This window comes from Xenopus laevis, chromosome 6L, assembly GCF_017654675.1.
Source record: "Xenopus laevis strain J_2021 chromosome 6L, Xenopus_laevis_v10.1, whole genome shotgun sequence".
NCBI classification, from domain to species: domain Eukaryota; kingdom Metazoa; phylum Chordata; class Amphibia; order Anura; family Pipidae; genus Xenopus; species Xenopus laevis.
In genome coordinates, this window is record NC_054381.1 from 72,691,227 (window position 1) to 72,712,963 (window position 21,737).

General features: G+C 37.6%; 1 long non-coding RNA gene across 2 annotated transcripts; it reads left to right on the plus strand.

The window, feature by feature from the left end:
- The first annotated feature begins 568 nt into the window (after positions 1-568).
- Positions 569-19,409, plus strand: LOC121394650. 2 transcript variants are annotated; one of them, XR_005961900.1, is made up of 4 exons: positions 569-1,310; positions 14,599-14,669; positions 15,019-15,766; positions 16,984-19,409. It is a non-coding gene; the product is annotated as an uncharacterized LOC121394650 (long non-coding RNA). The 2 variants fall into 2 exon arrangements; XR_005961899.1 differs by having other exon boundaries at positions 15,019-19,409.
- The last annotated feature ends 2,328 nt before the right edge of the window (positions 19,410-21,737 follow it).

The window sequence follows — 21,737 nt, forward strand, 5'->3', positions numbered from 1 at the left end:
ATTTCCCCCTCTCCATTATTTATTTACTGTTTCTTTACCCCAATATGTTATACCTTTAGGTTTACCACCATGTACCACCTTAAAATGTTTAGAGACACTGTTGGATTCTACACCCTTCTCTATGTTCTCTGATTCTATCTCGTAATTTTCTGTTCATTTCTGCATGGACATTGTATGCAATAAACTATGTTTTCTGTTGTACATTTAATAATAAACAACAGAAACGTAGTAAAGCTTTGTTGTATTTTGTGTTTTTCTCTCGTTACTGTAGATGAGAAAGATTTCTTTTTCTGTCCATAGCTGCATGCTTTACAACAAGCACAGGAATACTAATCTGCCCATTTATCTGTTGGGTGCCTCTTTCTTATTTTCTCAGTTTCAATATAATTTTGTGTCAGTATTTGTATCATCATCACAAAAGAGGACTCCCCAATGCCTGTTTATTATTTTATTCTCTTCATTGGCTAAGGGGTTATATGTTGAAAACACTAGGTTTTTGTTTGTCTCTGGGGTTTTCTAGTTATGTTTTAATAAATCTTGTCTATACCCTCTTGCTCTGAAACGATCACTTATAAAATGTAGTTGTTTTGAAAATTCTGCCTCTTCTGTGCAATTCTTTTTTACCCTACACATTTGGCCAAATGAGATGTTTCTTATCCATTATTATGTGGGTAGTGGTTACTCATTGGAATTATATAATTGTTTGAGTTTACTTTCTTAAAGGAGAACGAAAGCCAAAACGTACTTAGGGTTCCATTGTGTAGCCCTTATATATGCCTTCTGAATCGCTACCTTTTTATTTTAAAATCATGCATAGTTTAGGAGAAAATCCAATCGTTAAGACGCAGCACTATAAACAGATTGCGGCCGCCATCTTGGTTAGTGTGCACTTCCGTCATTTACAGACTTCATTAGTGCGCATGTGCTAATACCATAACAGTAACACATTACTTACACAGATCTGCAGCACTTCTCATCGCTCCTGCTCCCTCCCCTCCCCTCTCTGCTAGCCCGCAGCCTTAAGCTTCGTCATGGAAAAGAGACACATAGAATCCGATTGGCTGGTGGGCGGGTCAAGCAGGAGAGAATGCAAATAGCCCTGAGGGGCGTGAGGGACACGAGGGAAGGGCTATAATATTTAGAATGCGCAGAAGCTTCAGATAATGTGTAATGCGATCCTTCTGTGCCAGAGGCAGCAGGGAGGAAACAGCAGAGGATCTTAGTGACGTCACCCGACCTAGAGACTCGGCTTCTGCAGGCAGTACATTTGCAAGTGAAAGAGAAGAGACAGCCTCGATTTTCTTGGTGCAGTAAGTGATAACAGCGTTAGCCTTTCATTTAAGACAGCATGTTTATTACCCTTTCCTTCTCCTTTAAAGAAAGTTTTGACATTAATATGCATATATTTTATGTATATTTCTAGATCTAAAAATGTAATAGATTTATTGCTGTATGTAAAATATAATCCCAGATTTAGGTCATTTTGATTGAGACCTTCTACAAACTGAGAGAGTTTTTGCTCTGGTCCCCTCCTAGTGAGTGCATTTTCTTTTAGATTACTTTTCCTTTTGGATTCTGTCTTGGGCCTTATAAATCACAACTGCATGGAGAAAAGGGATTTCCTAATCGGAAACCCGTTATCCAGACAGTTCCAAATTACAGGAAGGCTATCTCCCATGTAGTCCATTTTAAAGAATGAATTCAAAATTTTAAAATGATTTCCTTTTTGGTTTAAAAATAATCCTTTTGCAGCTATTTCATGTTTAGCTGATTTTTCAGATCTTTGCTTTTGTTTTCTAAGGTGGCTGTTTAAATCTAATACCTCCTCTAAAATAAGTATTCTAATTTCTATGCTATCATGTTAGTTCAGCAAATTAACTTTACTTACACTATATAATATTTTTTCTTCTTCATTTTTTTCAAAGCCTCAATTATAGCTTATAGATAGGCACAATTTTATCATGCCAGACCATGTGCCCATGCACAGGCTACACAATTATAGGCAGTGGGTGGAGGGACATGTGAGGAATGCAGTGATATCTAGGAAATGCAAAAATGAAAGTGAAAGTGATTTCTGTGCCTCAGAAATGGAGGCAGGGAAGGCAAAATATGATTGACAGCTATCATTGGTATGGAAGTTTTAATTTAAAAATAAGTTGTGCTTCATGTTTAATTTGAAAAATACTTTTATTATACAGTTTTTTTATGTCTGGGTGACAGGTCCCCTTTAAGGCATGGAGATCCAAATTCAAGAAAGATAATTTATCCAGAAAACCACAAGTCCCAAGCATTGTGTACTTTGCTTAACCTTTTATTCTTCCAGTAATTTATTTGTTGAAAACTATCCAATCACCCCTATTGAATCTTTGGTATGAATTTGTAAATGTTATGAATTTTAGTAAAGTTAATGATGTCAGTCATGTAGTGGGAGTGGACTTACTGCAATTTCAACTCCTGCAGGCCAATCCCACCATACTCTGTATTTGGAGAAGAGTGTATTCATACCAACTGCAGTTGAATGTTTTTTAGTACAGCAGGTGAGGTTGGGGCAGGTTTTGCAAGTGGATTGCAAAAATAATTCAGTGTTGCTCATTCTGCAGAACAAACAGGAAGGGTGTGGAATGCACAGATGGTACAAAGATAACAGATATTGTATATAGGTATAGCACATAAAAAGATGAAAAGGAGCACAGAAAAGACATTAAAGTGTGGGAAGAGGATGTGGGTGGGGAATGAGAAGTAGAAAACAACTGGAAAAAAGAGGAGAATGGGAGAATCAAAGAAAATGTTGTTGTTTCTGTATATTTAAAATAATATCTGGTTTATGAAAAAAAGGATATGATGTAAGAGGGCACATAAGAACAGAAAGAAGGAAGACAAAATGATGTGTAGGAAAGCATGAGAGGATGGTGCAAAAAGGCAAGGTTAGATGTATCCTGTAGTGCTTGGAATCACTTAACTTGGCAACAGCCTTGTTAATATATTAAAAGTGAGTAGATATAGCACAGTAAACCTTCTATTGAGATGCCATTGTGCAGTAACCTACATATAAGGCATTTATAACCATTCATTCCATAAAATAAACTTAGTTAAACATCAATTATAAAAATCTTTTGGAAATAATCCTGGTATTACAATATTTATGTTACAATGTAAAATGTGTTATATGCTAATATGCAATAGCCTACACACATGATCATGCATAATTAAAAATTTGATTTTATTAAAGTATGATTAATATTTAATGATACCACTTACTGAACTGTAATTTCAAGTTCATGGTAAAATAAAATTAGGAAATTGTCCTAAAGTAATAAAAATAAACAATCAAGAGTCTGACCATTGAAACTCTCATTTAACCTATGAAATGCAAGGTTATTTTTCTGTGCCCTGTCTAGCAGTAGAGATGATGATTTATGGTTTCTACCAAAGCTTTATCATCATTGTCCTTACCTTTGTTTCCAACCATAGTTAATTAAAGGGAAGGTCATTGTCACCTTATGTTATAAACCTTCTTAACATAATGTATCACTTGGATAAACGTTAATAAAGGTGTTGTGAAGGAATAATGTAATAAAAGAATACTGTATAATCCATCCTGTTAACAATTTCACTTCAGCTACTACATATAATGAAAGTTAATAAGCAGACAGAATTGAAGACGGCATCTATCTAATCGTTTAAAATTTGATCAATTGTCACTTAGACTAATGAAATAAATATATAGTTTGTGTTTTTTAAATCATAATCTCTAAAGTTATCAAAAAAAACAATTACACTAATATTTACAGTAGGAAAAAAAACAAGTAACATTGTATCTTACAAATACAGATTATCCATTAATAAATCTTGCAACCTTCTGCCAAGCAGAGGCTTTTAACTGATGGGAAATAATAAAACCCCATGTAATACCTATATTGAACAAACATTGTCATAAACAACATAAATTATTTTCTTAATTATTTTTTTATGTAAAAATGGGTAAAGAATTCAATAGTTACATTTTTTTATTAAATTATCCATTTTGCAAAATTATATTTTTTTTGTATATTTGTATGTATGTGTGTAAAGTGTTTTTCTCACATTGCTTGCCCAGATATAGGGGGTTATTTATCAACATTTTCTGCTACAAACTCAGATCAAATCCGATCAGTTTTTTTACGCTAATTTATTATTACATTTTCCTGAAAATTTGCTTTGGGGAAAAAAATCTGATTTCACCATTTTTTTGGGATTTTTCACCTGAAAACTCCTATTTCTTATGCTTTTTGCCTGAAAACTCCAGGTTATTGTGCGAAAACAGCGCACATCAAAAAATCATTGGGACTTCTCCCATTGACTTATATGCAACCTCTATATGTCTGAGATCCCGGATTTTCTGATTGGGATTTTTCCATCCTCGGGATTTTTTAAAAGTCCGATATAAAAATATAAAATCATTTACTAAATTCTTAATTCATATTTTATAAAAAAAAAAAACACAACCAAACTCCCATGCTCAATTTTAATTAAATAAACTCTATCATTAATAAAAAAAAAACCCTCTATTTAATCGGATCAAGGAAAAACAATAACATCAAGCAAAAACCCAAATTGATTGAATATTGTGAGCTTTTTTCGAAATCGTTCAAATTTTTCAGGCTTTTTTCCTGAATTGCTCTAATTTTTGAGTTTTTGCCCAAAAACCCTGAAAAAGTCAGCCAACAGGGCGCCCTAGGCACTCCGGTCAGCAACCCCTCCCTCCAGTGTATGCATGCATGCATTAGTGCGCATGTGCCAGAATAGAAGAGAAGGGAGGGAGGGGAGGAATGGAGGTTGGGCAAATGACAGAGAGAGGTTGAGGCCAGTGACAGAGGGAGGGGAGGAGAGAGGAGGGAGGCGAGAGCAACAGGGGAGAGAACCTGGACTAGGGGTAGGCAGAATACCTTTGAACAGGTACATGCCCAGTGCCCCCACATCATTCAGCTCTAGGCAGGTGCCTCTTCTGTCTACACCTAGTTTTGGCCCTGAACCCAGCTCAGACCACAAAAACTTTAAATTGAAGTAGGTGCCTCTCCCATTGACTTATACAGGACCTTGAAAGGTCTGAGATGGCGGATTTTCAGATTCAGGCTTTTTGCAGCATCGGTGTACAATAAATCTCAAAAAATTCAATTAATTTTTTCCCACTGAAAATTTGAGTTTTCTGGTGATAAAAACTTGAATTTCTTGAGATTTCACAACTCAACCTTTAATAAATAACCCCCTCTATCTACAGCACTTTATAAAAGGCACATACAATTGTTTGAGTTAATTTTGATGGTAATGATGTTACATTTCAGACATTATTTCCGTGTTGCTCACTTGCAGACCAGCGTGAAGATATCATTATTTTATGTGTATTTTATTACATTGACTGCCACTGTTGGAAACATAAAATTGGCCAATCTTTTTTGGTTTCTGGTTGAGTTGCGAAGTTGTTACAAAGTATTTTAATTGTGCACACATTTTTTGCATTTTGTTTGCTAATGCTGTTTATTACATAGGGTACATACAGTAAACTGACAGTATTTATAATTTATATCCTCATGGAGGTATATTTTAGTAGGGAGATGATTAGGACTTGTATATCATAAATGTAAAGTAAGAGTGGCATTTCTCTATAATTCTATGTGGATTACTCACAATGTTAATGAATATATGGATGAAAGTGTCATAAAATGTGCCATCAATAGGCATGCACAACAAAAAAACTCTTAATTACAGCAACAAGGAAAGGTTGTGGAACACTCCATGGTGTAAATACTAAATACTAAAATGCAGTGGAAGTGGAACTGATCTCACCAAATTAACTACAGACATATAGAAAAAGAAGAGAGATTGATCAATGTACATTCCCTGGTCCCCTGTCACATTAGTATCAGATGCATGATATTTAAGATGCTTCAGGAGATATTTCCATTGTCTTGATCTGTTTGTGGGGCTGATGTAGCTAAAATTAGAAACAACAAAAAAATTGATCTGCTCATTCACATTAAACCATTGCTCATATGCTTCTCAGTCTGGGCATAAAGACAGCATAAAATATGGTCTTGAATGGGATACATTAAATGCGTTCAAATTTATGAATTCAATTGTATGGTTTTATTTATGTGAAGAAAGATTAATTATATTTATGTCCTGTGTGTTTTCTTCTTAGATCTTTCATTGGGATTGCTCTATTAATATCCTTATCTTTATGTTTACCAACAATAATCACTACAAGAACTGCAATCCACTGCATTAATCCCTCTCTTTGTGCAATGCTATCTAATAAATTAACATAAATGGAAATGGATATTTTGACCAATACTTGCACTTGCATATGACAATAATGTACTCTAATGATAATATTCCTATATTGCACAAAAACATTTTAGCAACATTACCAATGTCACAAAGAGGTTGGGATAACCTTTGAAATAAATTCAAATCGACATACAATGGGGCTGCATGTGCTGGCAATACAGAGAATACATTCAACTACATTGCTGAAAAAATAAGCCATTTAAATAAATCTCAAAAGACTTCTAAATATGAAAATACTGGATAATCTAAATGAGAGCATATCTGGAGGTTGTTAGATAAAAGAAGTCTACAAACATCTTAAGAAAATTAGCATCTGATATTATCTGACTCACCTCCAAAACAATTCCAAATATATATATACATATATATGTGTATATATATATATATATATACATATACATATACATATATATATATATATATATATATATATATATATATATATATATATTTGGTTTTTTTTGTTTGTTTTTTTTGAAAGGTGGGAAAAGATTTGAGACAAACCATAATCGTATTGAAGCATATGCTCTGCTCAGATTTCATACGGGTCAACTTGTCAAAGCTTCTTGACGAAGTCAATTACATTAATTTTCCACAGTAAAGCAATACATATTTCATTTCCATTTCCCACCAGTGATGGGTCTCAGGCATCTTGTTTTGAAAGACTCTTATCACTAAGTAACATTCGTACCCCCAAAGGAATCCTTGGCAGCCACTGGGCCATTGATATAATTGAGCTAGGTATGAGCTGTCTGACACTGCCATTGCAGTACTCAATAGAGCTGCGTACTAAACACTCAGAACAATGAAGCTTCAGCAGACGGCCGCATTGTCAATAAATTTCAATTACACTAATTGCCAAGAGTTCAATGAGTGCTGTGGGCTCTGAAAATAGGAAGAAGAAGATAAAAAAAATGTGTTGAGTAGAGCAGGGGAAAATAAGCAATAAATAAGAAACTGAATTTTCTAAGGGGAACATTAGTGTCCTTTTTAACATGGCTTAACAAGATTTTACAAGCTGTTGTAGTTCAAGAATCCTGTTTTACATTTCTTTGTTGGTGTTTCTTAACAACATTTCCAGATAGTCAATTATGTGGCTTTATCTTTCAAGGGAGAATCATTTCTTGTTTTCTCCCTTTGCATATTATTTTCATTGCTGTTCACTGTGGATAATACATCAGAGTACAATAAATAAATGCCTTATTCTGACCAACTGATTACTCACAGTATCACTACTGGGATAACAAACGCTCCTGTTTATTAGAACATTTGTCTGTTACAAGTCTATTTATACTGTAGATGTTCTAAATACACTGTTTATGTTTGTGTTTGTGCATTTCTGCTCTGCATGTATTAATGTATTTAAAACCAAATATCTTTGATATTCAATTTAATTGAATTTCCTTTAAAATTATTGGTATTTTAAAAACATATTGTCATTACATTTTGCTTTTTAATTACATGCCTCTAGAACAAGATACACGTCGTTTAGATAAAAGTGGGGGTTTTCAGTTAATTGGTGGAAGTAGAAGTCTTTGTTATAAGACCCAATGAAAGATAAACATATAAAAAGTCACCTATATTTTAATTATAGAAAGAGGTTCACTTGAGATGGTTATATGGAAAGGTCAGAAAGTTCTCAACCTGACTCTTTCAGATAGCTACTATTAACCTAATTTATATCTGCAAGAGTTTTAAGAGCTATTGGATTTTTTGTAAATCACCTTAAATGGATATCATGTTATGTTTGTGCTCAAATAGTCATATAAGAAAACAGTTGCAGGATACATTTATTCCTAATAGGGACAGTTACATGTGTTAGCAGAATGCACTTGAATAATACTCACAGCCAGGTCCAGACTGAGAATGAAAAAAGGCCCTGGCATTTCATGTACACAGAGGCCCAATCAGCCCTCACCAGCCCACTAAATACTGACTTTCTGTGGCACCTTATAGCAGCTCCTCTGGCATTTGCCAGAACCCACAGATTGCCAGTCCAGGCCTGCTCACAGCAATCTCAAATCTGTTGTGAACATATATTGACTGGCCCAGAGGGGGGGCCCTGGACCACCACATCTTGGTTTCCATGAAAATTTGCGTATGAATTGTAGAGACCCGCTAGGAATTCTTGAGTCCAAAATACTTTGTATTCCTGTTGACCATCCACAGTGACAGAAGCAGGGGGAGATTGTTTTGAAGAGAATCGATTAACAATTGCCGGCTTTACCAGAGTTACATGGAACTCATTAGGGATTCGCATCTCAGGGGGAAGCTGAAGTCTGACAGCCATGGGATTAACAATCTCCACAATGGGGAATGGACTAACGAATCTTGGACCCAGTTTAGGGGAAGGAATTTTGAGATGAATGTTCTATGTAGAAAGCCACACTTTGTCCCCAACTTTATATAATGTAGAAGATTTCTGTCAAGATCAGCATAACTTTTGTGGGCCAAGGAACTTTTCTCCAAATTGGTTATGGTAGCCGAATAAATAGCAGACATGTGGGCCACATGATCATCGGTCGCTGGAACATCTGACAAGAGGAAGTCTTTGGGAAAAAGCTTGCGGATGTTGCCCATACATGTTCAAGAAGGGTGATCTACCAGTGGAAGCTTAATAAATGTTGTTATGAGTAAATTCTGCCCAGGGAAGTAGATCTGCCCAATCATCCTGACAGAGGGATACATGACTTCTCATAAACTGTTTCAGCTCTTGGTTTACTCTCTCTGCTGCCCGTTGGATTGAGGGTGATAGGCCAAGGAGAATTGAAGAGCGATACCCAGAACCTCTGTCTGATACATTCTTCTGCTGGAAAGCAATGAAGTCGGAAGATATATTGAATAAGCAACTGAGAGAGTTCAATGGCAGAGGGAAGTTTTCGAAGAGGAATGACCATCTTACTGAAGCGGTCAATAACTACCCATATCACAGTGTTCAATTTGGAAGATGGCAGTTTGACAATAAAGTAGATAGCTAAGTGAGTCCAAGGATGGGAAGGGATGGGTACAGGCCTGGATTTGTGGAAAGGCCACCTAGGCCCGGGCCTAGGGCGGCAGGATTTTAGGGGGGCATCATGATGCCTAACCACACCCACATTGGTTTGTAAACCCTGGGGATGCACTGGAGATACAATAATTTTTTAAACTTCCCATACGCCAATCCCCATTGCTTCTGTCCCCCTGGAGGGGACATGGGCAATGAAAGGTAGTGGGCCTAGGGGCGCCCACTACGTAAATCCGGCCCTGGATGGTTAGATGTTGCAATAGTCCGGTAGGGAGAGAATGACTAGAGTTAGAAGAGGCACAAATGGCACAAGCCGTCACAATGTTTTTCACATCCTTCCAAAGAGTTGGCCACCAAAGGAGATGATTAAAAAGCTCAAAGGTCTTTTGGACACCTGGATGTCCAGCTTACATGGAACCGTGGCTTTGCTGAAGGATGGGTATGCGGAATTTGGGTGGCACGTATACCATACCTCAGGTACACTGCTTTTGGGATAGGGCATCTGCCTTCTGATTCCTGGAGCCAGGGCGGTAAGCAAGGACAAAGTTGAATTGTGTGAAGAAAAGTGCCCACCGAGCTTGATGAGGGTTCGGTCTCTTGAGAGTCTGAATGAATTCCAAGTTTTTGTGATCAGTGTAAATGGTGACAGGATGAGGGGCTTCTTCCAGGAAGAGACGCTACTCCTCGAGTGCAAGTTTAACTACCAGAAGCTCACGATTCCCGGCATCGTAATTTTTTTCAGCAGTAAAGAATATTTACAGTATAAGCACAAGGGTGCAATTTCCCAACCTATGACTTGCCTCTGGGAGAGGATAGCTCCAGGACTGACATCGGAAGCATCTACTTCAAGGAAGAATGGTTGCAGAAGGTCAGGATGTCAAAGTACAGGAGCAGAGGCAAATTCGTTTTTTAGGGACTGAAAGGCCTCCAAAGCATGAGGGCCATACATTATGTTTCCTGAATGAGAGCCAAGACAGGTGCAATAAATTTTTATGGCCTTGGTAGTAGTGGGAAGAGGCCAGTCTTGGATTGCCATGACTTCAGAAGGATCCATCTCAAATCCCTCACAAGAGATTATGTGACCCAGGAAGTGAATATTAGGCACCTCGAAGACACACTTCTCCAGCTTGGCGAATAGGGAGTTTTCAGATGAGAGAGAACATCTTTCTCCTGGGTTCGGTGACTTTCCAAGTCTTTGGAAAAAATTTAAATGCTGTCCAGGTACACGACTACAGATTGTCCCAGCCGATCTCTGAAGATATCATTTACAAATTCTTGGCGTTGCAGGGCATTACCAGGTATTCATAATGCCCATCTCTGGTGTTGAATGCAGTCTTCCATTCATCACCCTCTTGAATGTGGATGAGGTTGTAAGCTCCTCAAAGATCCAACTTAATGAATATTTTAGCCCCTCTGAGTTGATCGAAGAGCTCAGAGATAAGCGGCAGAGGGTATTGATTTTTAACCATGATCTTGTTTAGGCCCCTGTAATCTATACAGGGACGAAATCCACCATCTTTCTTCTCCACAAAGAAGAACCCAGCCCCTGCAGGAGAAGATGAAGGTCTAATGAATCCTCGTTGGAGGTTATCTTGGATATATTCTTTCATTTTAGAAATCTCAGCAGGAGACAAAGGGTAGTCCGACCTCTGGGGGGCATGGTACCGGGAAGAAGTTTGATGGGACAAATGTAAGAGCGATGAGGAGGGAGAATCTCTGCAGACTTCTTGCTGAAGACATCTGCAAAGTCCTTGTACACTGTGGGCAAAGACTGAAGGTCCATTGCAGCAAGGGACACTCAGTAAATGGACTTAGCAGGTAAACAGTTCTTCTGACAGTAAGGGCTCCAATGATTTCCTCGATCATCAATAGTGATGGGCGAATTTGCGCCGTTTCGCTTTGCCGAAAAATTCACGAATTTCGTGCGAAATTCGCAAAACGGCGAAAAATTTGCGAAACGGCGCCGGCGTCTCATTTTTGACGCCGGCGCCTGTTTTTTCGGAAATTTTTTTTTCGACGCGGGCGAATTTTTGCCGCGATTTTTCGCGGGCATTTCGCGAATTTATTCGCTGGCGGCGAAACGCGCAAATTCGCCGCGAATTCGCGCCTGGCGAATAAATTCGCCCATCACTAATCATCAATAGCCCAAAACCCTCAGGGGATTTGATAGAGGGAATAGGAGAATTTTCAGGAACTTGGCAAAGCGACATCCATGAAATTTCCTGCAGCCCCGGAATCAAGAAAAGCAGACACATTGATAGTCTTATCAGGTAGCCGAATCTGTATTGGCAAAAGAAATTGAAGAGAGTTTTTTTTGGGGTGCAGGCTCGATGCCACCCAAGTAAAATTCCCCAGTTCTACCTGAGCTTGAAGATCCTCCCAACTTCAGGAGACAACGATTGGAAAAATGGGTTTTTCCTTCACAATATAGGCATAGACCAGCCAAATGTCTCCTGAGCTTTTCTTGTTCAGAGAGCCGCATCTGACCAATCTGCATAGGTTCCTCCAAGGGAATGATAGGAGGAGGAGTGGCAGGATAAGGAAGGAGGGGTCTCTGAAAGCATGGTGTTAGAACAGGCAGAAATATTTGCTTTGCTCCTTATCTCTGCTCTCTGAGACGGTGTCTACTTTTTTTTTTTTACAAGATTTCATGGAGTATGCAAAAAAGAGGCCCCACTTGAACAGAACATACATCCTCAAGCTACCAGTTACAGATTCTGGATGCCTCCAGAAATTCTCTTGCTTAACAGAGTGCTTTAGGCAATGAGCTAGAACATAATGTAACCCATTTTTTGTGGTATTTTAAAGATTATACAATAAAGAGGCGTATTTGATTATAAAGGGGTCTATGGAAGATGACCTATAAAGAGGATTAGTAATATTAAATAATTCAGATTATTGGTACATGGCAGCTCAAAAATCAGCACACTTCAATAATCAGCATCTTTAATAATCAGCCCTGTAGCATTAGCTTATATGACAGACATGCCTAATTTTTTTGTTTCATGATTTGCAACAACCCCTAAGCTTGGCTTCTCAACAGCTGCTCAAAGCACACTGAGCATATGTGAGTCACAGACACTCCTAACAAAATCCAAGATGGATAAAATATGGCATTTCTGGCCAGTTTAATTTTTGGGGTTTAGTTCTCCTTTAACATATTTTTCAGTAGCATTCATTTACATAGATTCGAGTGAAGTTTGAAAGCAAAACATGATAGCACTTGTTTTAACCAGTAAAAGAGTTTAAAGCTAAAATGAGAAACAAAAGTCACTACCCACCTTATTTCCTGACATAATCAAGATGCATAATTACTTTTGTTTTATTTTCCCTTGTGTTTAGGGTATTACAAACTTTTACTGCAGTACCAGTCTTGCACAAGAATCTACCCATTAACTGCAACCTTTCTTTTTTCTTATATGATAACCCACCTATAGTGTTAAATCTCCTTTACCAAAAGCCAGATGGGCCAAACAGGGCAGGAATGGAATGTATTTCTATTCCAAATTACAATTACAAATTTGTCCCTGAGGTAGTAGCCATCATGCTTAGTGGTATGTTGATGACAAATATATAGGCTATGATGACAGAGGAAAAGGGCTTGAGTATATTCGATTGGAACTTTGCCACTACATGTACCTTCTTCAAGGTTTACTAAGGTTTCTCTCAGCAAACACATTGCACAGCATAAAACAAAGCAAAGACAATTTAAGAAACATCACAGGAAAATGTAATCCCAGACATTTTGAATTGCATGGAAAACCTTTGCAGACAATGAGCTTTTGGAACTAACCAGAAAAACATTCTTTCACCCTCAAAACAGCATTGGTGCATTGAGCATTAGCATTGGTAGATCTGGCAAATGGTTCATCCTTTTACTGGAATTGGCTGGAAATAAATGTAGGTAGGAATGACGCCCATAAACTTGTATGGCTTCGTACATCAAAAAGTAAAAGAATTTTTGCCTTGTGACAACATTTTTTGGATGCCCATAGACATTAATGGGCGTTGGCGACATTTCGCCAGCGGCAAATTTTTGACGAAACAAAGGGGTCAAATTCGCCCATCCTTAGTATTATTTTCAATAATAATATATACTGGTAGGATGCACCATTCGCAAGTCATACAATATGGCATTAATTGTATAAAACAGTCTTCTTCAGCCTTCTTATTCTTCCTTGCAGGGCCGTAACTAGGAGTAGGCAGAAGAGGCACATGCCTAGAGTGCACTAGTGTGGGGGTGCTGGGCACGTACCTCTTCTTCATGCCTTTCCCTAGTTCAGGCCCAGCAGGATTGCAAATGCTGCCAGTTTTAAGAGTAACCTGGGCCCTCAGAGTCTTCCACCTGATGCCGTTGGTGCATGCATGAGTGCACATGCTTGCGTGGGACAGGGTAGGGACAAACACGAGCTGTCTGGGGGAGCCAAGTTCAATTAGTGAAAGTGCTGATAAAATGAATGCAAAGTTAAGAGCACAGTGATGTGATTCAGCACTTGTACCCATATATGATCCTGTGCAACCTCCATTGAGCAGCAATGCAAACTCATGAATTACTTGCAGGAGCACCCTGAAATTATTATCTGCCTAGACCTAGCTGTACAATTAAATATACAGTATGGCTTGGGGATGCATACAGACTTTTTCCAGCACAAAAAATAAACAATGACTCAATGAGCTTTGGGGAAACAATGTTCATTGAGAAAATCTAACTTTGCAATTGGCTTTGCATTTTTTATGCTGAAACAAAGTGCATGGTGAAATTTTAGTTGTGAAAATATTTGTCATCACTACTTAAGACCTTTCAGCATATTTTTGCTACAAAAATACAGTACATTTTTTATTAAGAAGCTGTGCACTAGTGCAAACTAAAAAAAAAAATTCCCCTTATGGATTTGTCTTGGACCCCTAAATGTGCAAAAGCTACATTTTAAACACTCTTACTTAAGGCTTAAAAACATCCAGAAAGTTTTTGCTTTTTCTTTACCATCAGTACTGATATATGCTAGTTCAGTTACTTTTTGTTGGCCGTGCTGTCATCATAAAAGAGAGATAGCAAATCAAAAAATAAAGAATTTCCTGTTTAAATTGGACACTATGGAAAAAAGCATTGACATATTTAAGAGCTTTCTGAATTAAAGGTTTTCAGAATATAGATCATGCACCTATAGTAATATAAGACTTTTTAAAGTCTTTTAACCTGTGACCTAATAGCTATATTTATTGATATATATTTATATATGATATATAAATATATTACTTATTTGCAGGCACAAGCACAGGCAGGCCCAGAGCAAAGATTATATGGCAGGGTGCAGACCTCCCTTACAACATGTGCCAGGTATGTCCTTAATCTAACTGACACACTCACATTTGTAATGCTAATGTTGTAAAAAGTTGCATTTGTAAGGCCTGTTGGATTAAATTTTTAGTTATGATAAAGAGGATCCTTTTAAATTCAATACTATTTTTAGTCATTTAGTCATCACTATAATTAATTTTAATTAGTCTGTCATATTTCTTTCATAGGTGTATAGCCATTATGGTATAATATTTTTGTATACAGAAAAGCAAATACATTTTAAAGAATAAAGTACAAATAAATATTACATTTCATGGTTTTATTTAGACTATGTCTTTTGAGTACATTTTCTTGGACTGATAATGTGTTACCTTTATCTGGTTTGCAGGCCATGTGTGCCGAGAAGGAGTAAACCAAGGAATCCTAGATCAATCAGGACTACATACCTCCTTAAAAAGTGCAGTGCTGGAACATCAACATTTTAAATAACATTTTTTGAAGTAGCAAAAATATATTTAAAAAAGTACAGGTGTGGAATTTTATCTGAAATATAATTAACTGGCTGAAAATTTTTTTACCTGGGTCACCCGTCCAGACCCAATCAACCCCTCCCCCCAGCTAAGCCCCACACTTTTAGCACAACTAGCAGGCTCAGCCTCTCTCTACCATCCAGGAGGAGAAGGGTTACATCTTCATACCCACATCCTTTCAGGACAGAGGCCAGCAGAGGTCAAGAGCAAGCAGCAAGTAAGAGCCACATAAGCCACAGTGAATGTATAAGAGCCAGGTGTAAGCCAGTCAGCCAGCAAAGAAAGGTATTGCTGGAGGGATCAAGAATGCTGCCCAGGAGGCAGCTGGGGCACCAGGCCAGGGTCAGGGGCTCCTCCAACACGGGGGCCATAAACATGGTCTTCCAGAAGCAATCATACAGTGCAACATGTATGGGCCCCAGGAGTGCAGGTGAAGGTGGCACATGCAGTTCCAGGCAGAAACACAGTGGGTGAGGCGGTCACAGCTGTAATTTCCCCTCCTTCCACCTTTTTCTCAATAGGACCTAAAAACCAGCCAGAAGACAAAGGAGAACAAAGAAGTTCATCAGCTACATAGGACCAACCAGGAGGGTAATTGCATATCAGGTACCAACGATACTGGCAACAGGGTACTGGGTACACAGCCAGGGCAGGGTTCTGCTAGCAGTCCCCAGCATGAGCCATGCAAGTTCATGGCTAAATTGTGCCAGCTGCTGAGGCAAACAGAGGTGTGGTGGCCACAGATAGTGCTACCATTGGGGGAAGCCACCAGGTAATTTTTTTATGACTCCCATAGACGCCCATTTAAAAAAAAAAAAAAGACGCGTTTTTCAAACGCACGTCAAAATGTTTTTGATGCCCATATGATAATGGGCGTCAGTGACATTTCGCCGGCGGCAAATTTTTGACGAAACGAAAAGGGTCAAATTCACCCATCCCTACAGGGGATCTAAAAACACAGCTATGCTCACATTAGGTACTTAGTCAGCGGCTAAGGGTATGGGGGTTCAGATGATGTCAAGTGGAAAAGGAGGTAGTGTCAGCAAAGGGCCATGCTTATATATGTTTTGAGTGCCATTAGGTACTCACCTAAGACCGGAAGTGAGGGAGAAGGTTTAGAAATGGGAGTACATTAACAGTTTCAAGCTACTACCATTGGAAAAATTTAACATCAATAAAATGGGTAAGGAGCACAGGAAAGAGGAAGACAAGAATAGCACCAGTTTAGGCTGATCCCTAGGACATTCGGGAACTGACTGCAGGCCTTTTCCACTTTGGCCAGTGCAGTAGGGTAGAAGCATCCAGAACACTTCTCAGCAGTGTTTTCTTATCTGGATGCCATTTGGGAGGCACACTGGGTTTTATTTATCAACACTGGGCAAATTTTCCCTTGGGCAGTAACCTATAGCAACCAGTCAGTGACTGGCTTTCTTCAGCCATCTGCAGGTAAAACAATGAATGCAACATTTGATTTGGTTATCATGGGTTACTGCCCATGTGCAAAGTTGCCCAGTGTTGATAAATTACACTATGGGTCTATCATGGCTATAGTATGAAAAACAATTGCATCAGAGGATTGCAGTGGAACTGGAATTTCACAGGAGCTACAGCAGGAAGGCTACAAGCCATCTGGAGCACACAAAAAAGACTGTTTAACAATAGCCAGTGCAAACGGGGGGCCATCCTGTTGATTTTGCCATGAATGCTCCCAGAAATCATCCTTTCAGCAGATGTTTCAAAAGGTGCAAGAGTGCAGGCAAATATAGCTATGGGCCTGGAAAAGGGAGTAACACAGATTAAACTAGAATTTATGTTTTTTGCAGGCTGAAAGAAGCAAGAATCTGCTCCCTTCTTCGGCACCGTTTGTCTGCACTTAAAAGTACAGCTTTCACTGCAGAGGAATGCAGATTACCCATGAACAAGGTAACATTGCTTGAAGAAAAGAGTACACAGGCAGGGCCAAAAAGTTGGTACTGTAGATCTAGTCCCTTTGGAGTAAACTCAACTTGAGAATTATCTGTATAGGGAGCCTGGTGGCTCTCTGACTGCAGGAGTGGGTGGCACTGTTTTGTTCCAAAATAATGGCTGTGTCAGTGGTTAATAATTTGACCTCTTCATATTGCCCAGTGCTTGCCCTCTTTTGGTACTGCTTTGCCTACAACTTAGTGTCAATTTGAGAAACAGACACCCCCTGGGTGGTGTTAACGAGATTGATGATGCACTGTTTTCAGTGGGACAGATTTCGGACACTGGCACCAATAGCACCAGTAAATGTAATTTTGGAATTATAGGATCCCCTGTTGAATTTAAACTATTCAAGCTGACTTTTTTATGTGGGCAGTAGAGGGTCCAGATTGGTGGTCATGTATTTGGAATATTTCTTGATAATGAGTTTATGGATAATATATCCTGTATTTTTATACTATATGTTATAGAGTTCTTATAAATGATTACATGGAATACTTCATGCAAAAATGATTGCAAACGAATGCACTGGTAGTGCCCTCCCCCTGTACTAGTGGACTTTTGACTAATGCCCATTTATTAATTGTGCCTTATACCAGGACATGCTAACAATGTAGACATTCATCATGTACCACAAAAATATTTGGCCAAATTCAATCTGGTAGCAATAAAATCTGCAGATGCAGTTGCCATAGTTTTTATATGTGTATGTTGCAAATTATAGTCATACTCTGTATAACAATTAAGGCATATACTGACATGAAAGCTATTGATCTAAAACCAAAACTGCATGCATTAAGGATTTCTATTGAAACCGTTAGCTCTAAAATGAAAATGTAAAACTATTATTACAATAGTGGTATTTGCAACAATCAGCAGTCTCATAGTACTGCTCCCATAAAGAATTACAAATACATAGTTTCATATGCTCATAAGCGATGTAGTACTATCTCAAAAACAGCAGCATTCCCTCCTGAATACCAGTGTCATTGCAGAGAATATAAAGCCAAGAAACAGACATCCAGTTGTCTTTTGATAGCTTGCCCAGTGAGTTAAATAAAGACCATTTTCTCGTAGTTCTTGTTTTGCAACCTTCAGGAGAACAAATATACAAGGCAGACATTAGAGACACAATCTTTTATGCACAGGCAAATGGATTTTGTGCACTGCCATAGACATTGACGAGACAGATAGCATACACGAAAAACACTAGTTTCTATGTCTAATTGAGAGGAAAAGCTCAGGGAAAAGTTGTTCTGGTTCCAAATAAACCTCATAATTGCACAGAACTGTTGACTGCACTGACAAACTCATATCAATGCCTTGATTCTTTGCTGGCCTACTTGAGGCAATTGCTGTATTGTACTGCCATCCACTGACATGTGCGTGCAAATGCACACAGTAATTAATTTAGTTGCTTCTGTAGTATATCGACTTGACTTAATTTCCACTGAAGCACCAGCCATCCCCTAGATAGATATACTCCCAATTCATTTCCTTCTGCAATGATAACTGTGAAATTTACCCAAGCTCTAAAGGAAAAGAAATAATTTCTCTAATAGCCTTAATGGGTTTTTAGAGTCTTTTGGACAGCAGCCAAGAAAGTCTTAGACATGGATGTGCAGGCAGAGTGAATGCAGAGCTTAGTTTGCGAGTGGATGTCTCTGTGTGTGGTTTTACTGTCAGATAAGTTTCAGTAAAGACATTTTAATTGAACCCCCCCCCCAATAATACTTTCAGTGATAGCTTTCCCTCACTGCATTAAGCGTAAATGAATAGAAGCTAATTGTATTTCAATAAAAATGGGGATCAGAAAGCTGTTGTTGGATAAGGTAATCTTTAATTAAGATTATTTAAATTACTAAATGTCAGCCTCTAACATTAGCTTCACATTTTATACTGATGTGAGAATGGTTTACTAGAAAAATAAATTAAAATAAAATACATAAATAAGCAGCACAATTTCATAATGTGTGCTGATATTTAATGGTTAAGCAGAGAAATACATAGTCCCTGATGGTTTAATGAACCTTATGATGATTGATGCCTGAGTAGGCATTACGTTCATTATGTCATCAGTATAAATTAAGGCAGAGCAGAAATGCACATTGAAGCATGGTAACTTTTATTTCAATAGACAAAATTGCTGTTTGAACTCAAATATAACTTGTTTGAGTGTATTTACATACTTAGGGACATATTTATTAACATGGGAGACAAAAATCATTGGTGATGTTGCCCATAGCAGCCAATCATATCTTTGCTTTTATTTTGTAACTTGTAGGTGACTTTTTGAATCTAGTTGCTGATTGGTTGCTACGGTGATAAATGATGAGCAAATTTTTCCAAATTCCACATTTCGCCATCTGCACATTTTTTGTGAAACTGTGTCAAAAATTAGCAGTGAAAAAAAATTGTTGCTACATAGAATTTGCCAATACAAAAAAGTCACTGAAAGGAAAAATGCCCATTGACTTTAATGCATTTGAAGCAAGAAAAAAAAGCGTGTAAAGTGCGTAAAAAAATGACTTCAATGCATCTGCAAATTTCTCAGCAGTTTTGCACATTTTTTTGTGAACCGATGATGATTGTCATCTGTGTTAATAAATATGTTTCTTACAGTCCAGTGGAAAAGCAAATATGTGTACAAAAAATATTTCTTCTGTCTTTTTTGGAATGGGAATGAACACAGTGTTTGCAAGAGCAGAGACATTGATAATACTGTACAGCTCCCCTTAGGGTCTCTATTAGATTTTGATAGTCTCTACTTTGTAAGAGCTGTTCTTCCTGACATAATTAAGCATTTAACATCCCATCAGATTTTGGGCATTGGTCAGCATTAGTGCCTCACAACACTGAGAATTTGGATTTCATCCAACTACAATACAATCATTTTTGAGAGTGAGTTTCCTTTGGGTGGTCCAGTTTTATCCCACAGTTCAATAACATAATGCAGGTATGGGCTCATTTATCTGGAAACTCATTATCTAGAAAGTTCCAAATTATTAAGTTATTATTAAGTTTTTTAATTATTCCCTTTTCTCTGTAATAGAGGTATGGGACCTTTTATCCAGAATGCTTGGGACCTGGGTTTTTCCAAATAAGAGATCTTACTGTAATTAGTATCTTCATACCGTAAGTCTACTAGAAAATAATTTAAACATTAAATAAACCCAATGGGCTGGTTTTGCTTAGAATATGGATTCATTCCATCTTAGTACAAGTAATTGTTTTAATATTACAGGAAATCCTTTTTGAAAATTTGGATTAAATGGAGTTTCTGGGAGATGGCCTTTTCTTAATTTGGAGCTTTCTGTATAATGGATTTCCAGATAATGGATCATATACCTGTAATAAAACAGTACATTATACTTAGGCATTCTGAATAACAGGTCCCATACTTGTAATACGATAACTGGCTTCTGTTATGCATTAGTGATACTGATATAAGCAAGTAAAATAAGAGTGCCAAATCTGTCTCCAGCTTCCATGGATAAAGCCCATAAATAATATCCCACAGATAAATAATGGTATTCCTTTCATATAAATGAAAGACCCTTCTCCATATGGAATATGGAATATATTTCCCCATAACTACTTTGAGGTAGTTTACTACTATGTTAAATTTGTAGGGGCAGCTGTCAGGAAGCATTGCATGTATTTGATATGTGGACCAAGTGGATGTTTTGATACCATTGTTTACTTTGTATGACTCACTTTGATAATTAACCATGGGCACATTTACAGAACATGGTAAAAGATTGTAATTGAGTATGTATTAGCAAACTAGGTTTCTAACACAAATGTCTTTCATTTACCTATGGTTTGGATTTAACAACATATAAAAAGTTATCCTGCCAGCTGTTACTACACGGTTTATTTTACATAGAACAGTGAGATGACATATTTGTTTCTGCTTCAGAATTTAGGCTAGGATTGGTCAATTTCAGATCATTTTTACATTGTTCCATTTATTCCTGGCACCTTTTGTTACAATTCACAATGGCTTGAATAGGTTGGAGAGGTAGTTAACCGTTTAGAAAAGTATAAGGAATTGATTTGTAGTTAATTTTCTTTATAAAGCAGCTTACAACTGGGGGATTTACATTCAGCTGATCTCCATCAATTTCAGTGGTTCCCCTTGGGGTAGGGGTGGAAGTAGTAGCAGAGGGCTAAATCTGAAGTTAGTATGGAAGAGATTTGGGGATAATGCTAATTTGCTCTTCTCCTGAAAACACAGTTTGAAGGTATGGTATTAAGGGTGAGATTTGCTGACCTAGATATTACTATAATTTTATGTATTTTTTATTTATATAGCACTACTTATGTGCACATCAATTATGGCTAAATGTCTGATACACCAATATTTTCCTTTATTTGTAACCATAGAGTGAGTTAAGGCAGGACCTGACCAAAGAATGGATTTGAATTGAAAAAGTTTTTCAAGCACTGATCTATACTATAGATTGTCAGTTATAAGAATAGTTGCCCAATATTTCATGCAGTTGTTTAAAGAGGAAATTCCACGAAAACATAATCATAAAAAGACATAATTGGGGAAATGGACTGGAAGGAAAAGATGATGATGTCGTGGGTACATCTATTATATATA